Here is a 9,655-nt window from a genome sequence, read left to right as displayed (position 1 = left end):
TCGTGCTGCTGAATAGCTGCAGGTGTGCAATTTCAAGCAATATATATTATTTGTGGGGGGTATTTCACAGTTAAGGAGGTGTTTAGACGGAAGAACTGCAAGGTGTGCACCTAGAGCAAAGCCCCAAGCTTTCCAGCTGAAATTGCTCTTGTGTATTGAACCTGTTTTGGGTTGTTTGGAGGCTGCATATTTAGTTGCACCCATACATGCAGTGTATCATTTTGTTAAGGAGAATTGATTCTTAAGAGGTTGTTTTTAGTTGTCATGGCAATTTTGGGGAGAAATTTAACTTTGGAACTTTTCTTTATTTTAGGTCAAACCAGAAACTTCTACGGAGAACTGCACCCACAGATCTGCATGTAGGAAAGCAAGGATGGCACCGCTGAATAGCTACAGGTGTGCACTTTGAAGCAATATATAGTTTGTGGGGGGTATTTCACAGGTAAGGTGGTGTTTAGACTAAAGAACTGCATGGTGTGCACTTTGAGCGCAGTCCCAAGCTTTCCAGCTGAAATTGCTCTTGTGTTTTGACCCTGTTTTGGGGTGTTTGGAGGCCGCGTCTTTAGGTGCACCCATGTATGCAGGGTATCATGTTATGAACAATATGATGCCCTGCATGTATGGGTGCACCTAAAGTCATGACCTCCAAATGCCCCAAAACTGGCTCAATTCATGAGCCATTTCAGTTGGAAAGTTTGGAGCGGCGCTAATTGTGTATTGACCCTGTTTTGGGGAAATACCCCCACAATATACTGTCTTGTGTATTGACCCTGTTTTGGGGAGTTTGGAGGGCGAGTCTTTAGGTGCACCCACACATGCAGTTCTACAGAGAACTGGACCCACAGATCTGCTTGTAGGAACGCAAGGATGGTGCCACTGAATAGCTGCAGGTGTTCACTTTCAAGCAATATATAGTTTGTGGGGGGTATTTCACAGGTAAGGGGCTGTTTAGACTGAAGAACTGCAAGGTGTGCCCCTACAGCGCAGTCCCAAGCTTTCCAGCTGAAATTGCACTTGTGCATTGACCCTGTTTCAGGAAAGTTTGGAGGCTGCGTCTTTAGGTGCACCCATTCATGCAGGGTATCATTTTGTTTGGGAGAAGTTGGAGATTGATACTTGGAAGCTTTTGTTTTTCATGTCATGGCAATTTTGCTGAGAAATCTAACTTTGGAACTTTTTTTTCTTTATTTTAGATCAAACAAACTGCTATGGAGAACTCCACCCACAGATCTGCATGTGGGAAAGCAAGGATGGTGCCACTGAATAGCTACAGGTATGGACTTTTAAGCAATATATAGTTTGTGGGGGTATTTTACTAGTAAGGGGGTGTTTAGATTGAAGAACTGCATGGTGTGCACCTAAAGCGCAGCCCCAAGCTTTCCAGCTAAAATTTCTCTTGTGTATTGACCTTGTTTTGGGGTGTTTGGAGGTTGCGTCTTTAGGTGCACCTATACATGCAGGGTATAAGTTTGTTTGGAAGAAGTTGGAGATTGATATTTAGCATGTTTTTTTTTTTTTTTTTCTTGTCATGGCAATTTTGGGGAGATATATAACTTTTGGTCAAACCACAAACTCCTATGGAGAACTGCATCCACAGATCTGCACGTTGGAAAGCAAGGATAGTGTCCCTGAATAGCTACAGGTGTGCAGTTTTAGGCAAAAAATAGTTTGTTGGGGTATTTCACAGGTAAGGGGATGTTTAAACTAAAGAACTGCAGAGCGCAGCCCCAACTTTCCAGCTAGAACTGCCCTTCTGTATTGCCCTTGTTTTGGGGCATTTGGAGGCCACTTCTTTAGTTGCACCCATACATGTGGGACATTGTTTTCTTCAGGAAAACTTATTTGATATTTGGGTTAATTTGAAAATTTTTATTTGAGTATTTTCACAAATTCACTTCTGACTTTGAGACTTTGGGGATGTTTCAGAAATAAAAACAAAATTCCAAAAAATTATGTTGCATTTTAGGGTGATCTGTAGGATGGAAGCTACATTTAGATTAAAAACTACACCACATCTAAAAACCTAGACGTATGTTGTTTCTAAAGATATCTATCTTAAGGGGGTATTTCATTTCTATCGTTAGATATGCTATGTTAACCTAGAGATGCCATATCTATTGTGTTCCAATGTAAAATTGTACAAAATGCTGTTTAATTATTGGGGTGTCTTCTGGACAAGAAAAGGGGGATACCAATACATATCTGGTATTGTTAGTCAATGTAATTCTTCTTTAAAATAAAACACACAATAAAAATACTTTATTGTTTCTTTCACTTTTTTTTTTTTTCACATATTTCACTCAAAATTTTTGTTATATCTCCAGAAAAAGTACACTATTTTTTTCAGTATTCAAGCCCAATTCATTAATGGCAGGGAAATGGTTAAAGCTTCCATAACCTTTGGTCCAGACTTTTCAACTTGGTGCTGATAGAACCTTGACAAGATGTTTGCTACATGCTATACTAATTAATGCTTTATGTGTTTTCAGGAGTAGAAGATTATTGGAATGAGAGAAGGGTTTTCTGAACCTGTGAATGATGAGTATTTTATGGATTTTTGTTATTGGTTCTGGTGTCGGCACCCAGAGACTTTCCTATAGGAGCTGAGAGGATGGAGTGGGGAGACCCTCTTGTGAGTTAACTACACAACTGCTCACAACAATCGCATCATAATAAAGCTGCATTTTAAGCATAGTTAATAGCAAAACTACCGGGGTTGTGATCACACCAAGGCCTGCACCCTCAACTGTATCCGACAGATGCACTGACAGGAAATCTGGCTCTCAACTTGCATTCAGAAAGGTTAGTTACATTAATGTAGCATATTGATTTTTTTTTATGATTAAAATATTGCAATATTTTCTGAATTCTGTTGCTCTATTAAACGCAATGAAAATATTTTAAAATATATAATTATCATTCTAAAATAGGTGTGCTCTAAGAAGGATCAATACTGTAACCCACTTTAAAATTTCCCATTATGCTAAAGTGATGAAAATTACATGGAATAAACATTTGCTTGTGATCAGAGGTCTGTATTGAGATAAGAAAGCCCTTTTAAAGAGCAGCCTTCTTATAAACTAACGTTTTATAAAATTTCAGGAACAGGAGATGATTTTTTAATTGCCATTTATAGTTTTACATTTTTTAAAAATATCTTACTCTTTTCAGCTTTCCAATGGGGGTGGCTGACTCCATCTAAAGCACAAATGCTCTGTAAGGCTACACTTTTATTTCTGTTTTATTGTATTACTTTTCTTTTATTCAGGTCCTTGTCTAGTCATATTCTAGTTTCTTATTTAAACCAGTGCATGGTTGCTGTGGTAAATTGGACCCTAGTAACCAGACTGATGAAATTGCAAACTGAAGAGCTGCTGAATAAAACAACTAAACTGAAAAATAGTAAAGAATGAAAACCAACTGTCACTGTCTGGCATACTTAAAGTTAACTCAAAGGGTACACAACCCCATTTATTAAACTATGGTTCTATTAAGATTGACTATTTTTCAGTGGCTCTGGTGCAAAATACAGTATCACCGCTATGGCTCAATTAATACGTACTATCTTTATTATACTACTGCCTTTATTATACTGATCACTCACTTATTATAGCTTTATAAAATATGTTACTGTATGCCTCCCACTCCCTGTACTCTACTGGGTAATAATAAATGTTCTGCGCACCCCAATATTATTGTATTATGCATCCTACAGTATGTGTCACCCCCACTTGTACTCTACTAACTTTATTACACTGGACACCCCATAATATGGGTGTATAATACATGATACAGTGTTTCTTACCCCATTTATACTCTATAGTGGGTACCCCTTATTATTGGTCTTTTGTACAAGCTATAGTGTCACCCCCTACTTGGGTCAAGTACTGATTTCCCTGTTATTTTGGGGTTAGGGACTGGCCATCAATATTTTATTTTTAGTTTGTGTGGGTGGTGGAGCTTGGTTGCCAATGTCACACATGAATACATGTATGGGACCTGTTATTCCGAATGCTTGAGACCTGGGGTTTTCCAGATAACCTATGTTTCCAAAATTTGGATCTACATACTTTGTCTGCTAGAAAATCATGTAAACATTGAATAAACATTAAATAATCCCAATATTCAGATTTTGCTCCCAATAAAGACTAATTATATCTTTGTCTCAAGTACAATGCTCTTTTATTATTACAGAGCAAATGAAATCAGTTTTAAACATTTGGATTGTTTGATTGTAATGGAGTCTATCTGAGATGGCCTTTCTGTAATTTGGAGCTTTCTGGATAAGGGATTTCCAGTTAACCAATCCCATACCTGAATTGGGTTGCTTTGATTTTTTTTTTTTTGCTAGGGCTGCTTTTTTTCTCCCAGTCCGACCCTGTTATGGGGGTATAATATATGCTATGGCATGTCTCATCCCTACTTACTGTTTGAATACTTAAAGGGATACTGTCATGGTAAAAAAAAAATTTTCCAAAATGAATCAGTTAATAGTGCTGCTCCAGCAGAATTCTGTGCTGAAATCTATTTCTCAAAAGAGCAAACAGATTTTTTTTATATTCAATTTTGAAATCTGACATGGGGCTAGACATATTGTCAATTTCCCAGCTGCCCCAATCATGTGACTTGTGCTCTGATAAACTTCAATCACTCTTTACTGCTGTACTGCAAGTTGGAGTGATATCACCCCCTCCCTTCCCCCCCCACAGCCAAACAAAAGAACAATGGGAAGGTAACCAGATAACTGCTCCCTAACACAAGATAACAGCTCCCTGGTAGATCTAAGAACAACACTCAATAGTAAAATCCAGGTCCCACTGAGACACATTCAGTTACATTGAGAAGAAAAACAGCAGCCTGCCAGAAAGCATTTCTCTCCTAAAGTGCAGGCACAAGTCACATGACCAGGGGCAGCTGAGAAATTGACAAAATGTCTAGCCCCATGTCAGATTTCAAAATTGAATATAAAAAAATCTGTTTGCTCTTTTGAGAAATGGATTTCAGTGCAGAATTCTGCTGAAGCAGCACTATTAACTGATAAATTTTGAAAAATTTTTTTCCCCCCATGACAGTATCCCTTTAAGTGTTGCTCACTAGTTATTTATTCAACACCCATAATAGAGACAAGATGTAATGAGGGCCCTGCCCTTATTTGATTTTACATTTGATGCAAATACATTCCTACACTAAACAACAATTTGTTAGTAGCATTCTAGCACATCACCTTATGCCTATATAAACAATAATACAGCATTTGTGTGCTTAGTAATAATTTTCTTGTAATATAGACAAATGCGACATACACTGACTGGAAGTTAAGTAGGATGCATGCATATTAAACGATACTTATCTGAAACATTCTGCGTCCGTTTGGGAATATTTTTAAGGTCATAACAAATGTCAGGATACATGGCATTCTGACAGATACCATTAAAAGGAATTTTCAGCATACAAATTCTTGAGTGGACAGAATTATTAGCTATAGTTACTAATCTGATAAAGCACAAATGTTATGAACTTTGCTTTAAGCAGTGGGATGGATTATGAATATCTAAACCTGATCTCTTCATGAGGTGAGTAAGGTAAGTTGGAACCCCTGCACTACAAAATGCACACATTGAATGTTTACCAGCAAGACAGGAGATAAGCTTTTCGCTACTGTCCCGTCTGCTAGCTCTGGCTCGACTGTAATGTGGGGAAGAAGGCATGACCCCTTTATGGAGGACAGACAGTAGAGCCTGGTCGCTTGGAGCATGTAAGTTGAGGAGTAACTCCGCTCTGTACACAAAGGATCTAGCCCTCAATGTCCAAGTATGGAGTAGTGGGGTAAAAGCTAGCTCTTTACCTCTAAGGGTGCCTCAGCACATGCAAAGGGTGCAAAGAGCTTCCAAATTATTTTTAAACTATGACTTTTGTCCACAATTATTAGGGAACAAAGAAAACAGGCTTTCTCTCACCTTTCCTATATTCATCTCCCAACAAAGTACCAAATCTTTACCTTTTCCCTAACTCTATACAGCCACACCCCTATAAAACATCAGCAATGCTCAATATTCCCAATCTTTTTCCAATCCTCAAAGTCCTAAAACCAACCCGTACACTCTTCACACTCGCCCTATCCCTTCCTTTGGTACCAAAGTGCCAGAATCTTCACCCTTCCTTATAACCCTGTATGGCCACAACCACGCAAAATCCTAACCCTGTCTTTTTCCAACCCTAAATTCTAACACTAACCATAATATGTACACACTTGTTAGGGAACAAAGAACACAAAGCCTTTCTCTCACTTTTCCTGTATTCATCTCCCAACACAATTGCCAAGTATTTACCTTTCCCCATAACTGTAAAGCCACACCCCTACAAAAACTCAGCAACCCTCAATCTTCAGAACCCTTTCTTATCCCAACCCTCAAAGTCCTAACACCAAATCTAAACCCAACCCCTAAACTCCCCCATCCCTTCAAAGTAGCAAAATCCTCTCCCTTCCGTATAACCCTGTACGGCCACAGCCCCACAAAATCACAGCAACCCTTAATCTTCCCATCCCTATTTTTTTCCAACCTTAAGTCCTAACCCCAATACTAACCTTAAACAGTAACCCTAACTGTAATACCCATCTCTAACCCTAATACACTAAACGTAATACCCTAACCATAATACCCAACCATAATACCTAACCCTAACCATAATACCCAACCCTAACTCACAACCTTAACCCTAATACCCAACCCTAATTCCTAACTCTAATACCTAACCCTAATATACCACCCTAATACCCAACCCTAACCCCCAAACCTAATAAACAACCCCAACCCTAATACCTAATCCTGATACCTAACTGTGATACAAATGTGATGTGTGTGTCTATGACTGACTAATTGATTAGCCAGAATAGAAAGGACTGGGGTCAATATAATGAAGCATAGGCAATAGAGATAATGATTAAGGCTCCTGTAGGTTACTAAAAGTCAAAAGAACAATTCATATAAACATGTTGTTGCAAGCGTGAATCATAGTTATGAGACTGATATTTGCTGCCAAATTCAATAGTTCCTGTAGGTTACTAAAAGTCAGACTCGCCTGATGTTGTTGTGCAACATCAGGCCCAATCAGTAATTGCCTTGTGGGATCAACCCCACGAATGAAGTATAAGGTTTGAGATTTTCCCATAATAGCTAGGGACTTTGCCACTGCTGACGAGCTGTGTGATGTTGTTATGGTTTGCTGCCTCCAAAATCGTGTCCCCCGGTTGGAGTGATGATATAATATCTAGGTAACGTATTAATTCATTAACCCTGTATATATTAACTCTTTTCACTGATAAGTGTAAGTAATAAAAAGTGTTGCATGACAATTGATTTCCTGTTTTAATACAGTGAGGTGTGGGTGGGGTAGGTTAAACTACCAATCATAGCAATACACTAACCCTAATACCCAAACCTAATACGCAACCCTAAACCTAATACCCAAACTAATACCTAACCCTAATCCCCAACCCAAATGCACTAACCCTAATAGCCAACCCTAATCCCAAACCCTAATAGGCACCCTAATCCCAAACCCCAAACCGTAATACCCAACCCTAACCCTAATACCAATCCCTAATAGGCAACCCCAACCCTAATCCCCAACCCTAACCCTAATAGCCAACCCTAATAGCCAACCCTAACCCTAATAGCTAACCCTAACCCTAATAGCCAATCCTAAACCTAATAGCCAACCCTAACCCTAATAGCCAACCCTAACCCTAATAGCCAACCCTAATAGCCAACCCTAACCCTAATAGCTAACCCTAACAGCCAACCCTAACCCTAATAGCCAACCCTAACCCTAATAGCCAACCCTAATAGCCAACCCTAACCCTAATAGCCAACCCTAACAGCCAACCCTAATAGCCAACCCTAACAGCCAACCCTAACCCTAATAGCCAACCCTAACAGCCAACCCTAATAGCCAACCCTAACCCTAATAGCCTACCCTAACCCTAATAGCCAACCCCAACCCTAATAGCCAACCCCAACCCTAATAGCCAACCCTAATAGCCAACCCCAACCCTAATAGCCAACCCTAACCCTAATAGCCAACCCTAATAGCCAACCCTAACCCTAATAGCCAACCCTAACCCTAATAGCCAACCCCAACCCTAATAGCCAACCCTAACCCTAAAAGCCAACCCTAACAGACAACCCTAACGCTGATAGCCAACCCTAACGCTAACAGCCAACCCTAATAGCCAATCCTAACCCTAATAGCCAACCCTAACCCTAATAGCCAACCCTAACCCTAATAGCCAACCCTAACAGCCAACCCTAACAGCCAACCCTAACCCTAACAGCCAACCCTAACCCTAATAGCCAACCCTAACAGCCAACCCCAACCCTAACAGCCAACCCTAACCCTAACAGCCAACCCTAACAGCCAACCCTAACCCTAACAGCCAACCCTAACCCTAACAGCCAACCCTAACCCTAACAGCTAACCCTAACAGCCAACCCTAACCCTCACAGCCAACCCTAACCCTCACAGCCAACCCTAACCCTCACAGCCAACCCTAACCCTCACAGCCAACCCTAACCCTCACAGCCAACCCTAACCCTCACAGCCAACCCTAACCCTCACAGCCAACCCTAACCCTCACAGCCAACCCTAACCCTCACAGCCAACCCTAACCCTCACAGCCAACCCTAACCCTCACAGCCAACCCTAACGCTCACAGCCAACCTAACCCTCACAGCCAACCCTAACCCTCACAGCCAACCCTAACCCTCACAGCCAACCCTAACCCTCACAGCCAACCCTAACCCTCACAGCCAACCCCAACCCTCACAGCCAACCCTCACAGCCAACCCCAACCCTCACAGCCAACCCTAACAGCCAACCCCAACCCTCACAGCAACCCTCACAGCCAACCCCAACCCTCACAGGCCAACCCAACCCTCACAGCCAACCCCAACCCTCACAGCCAACCCCAACCCTCACAGCCAACCCCAACCCTCACAGCCAACCCCAACCCTAATAGCCAACCCTAACAGCCAACCCCAACCCTAATAGCCAACCCTAACAGCCAACCCCAACCCTAATAGCCAACCCTAACAGCCAACCCCAACCCTAATAGCCAACCCTAACAGCCAACCCTAACAGCCAAACCTAATAGCCAACCCTAACCCTAATAGCCTACCCTAACAGCCAAACCTAATAGCCAACCCTAACCCTAATAGCCTACCCTAACAGCCAACCCTAATAGCCAACCCTAACAGCCAACCCTAATAGCCAACCCTAACCCCCTAAACCTAATAGCCAACCCTAATAGCCAACCCTAAAGCCAAAACCTAATAGCCAACCCTAACCCTAATACCTAATCAGCCAACCTAATAGCCAACCCTAACCCTAATAGCCAACCCCAACCCTAATAGCCCAACCCTAACCCAACTAACCCTAATAGCCAACCCCAACCTAATAGCCACCCAACCCTTAATAGCCAACCCTAATAAGCCAACCCCAACCCTAATAGCCAACCCTAACAGCCAACCCTAACCCTAATAGACAACCCTAACCTAATAGCCACCCCTAACCTAACAGACCACCTAATAGCCAACCCTAACAGCCAACCCCACCCTAATAGCCAACCCTAAACAGCCACCCTAACCCTAATAGC

The 9,655-nt window shown here is 41.5% G+C and overlaps 1 long non-coding RNA gene across 1 annotated transcript; it reads left to right on the top strand.

The window, feature by feature from the left end:
* Positions 1-341: 341 nt before the first annotated feature.
* On the top strand, positions 342-3,025 carry LOC121394983. Its single transcript, XR_005962150.1, has 3 exons — positions 342-396; positions 1,194-1,273; positions 2,490-3,025. It is a non-coding gene; the product is annotated as an uncharacterized LOC121394983 (long non-coding RNA).
* The last annotated feature ends 6,630 nt before the right edge of the window (positions 3,026-9,655 follow it).

This window comes from Xenopus laevis, chromosome 6S (assembly GCF_017654675.1).
Source record: "Xenopus laevis strain J_2021 chromosome 6S, Xenopus_laevis_v10.1, whole genome shotgun sequence".
NCBI classification, from domain to species: Eukaryota; Metazoa; Chordata; class Amphibia; order Anura; family Pipidae; genus Xenopus; species Xenopus laevis.
Note: the sequence above shows the minus strand (reverse complement) of the source record. Positions and strands in the feature narration are given on the sequence as shown.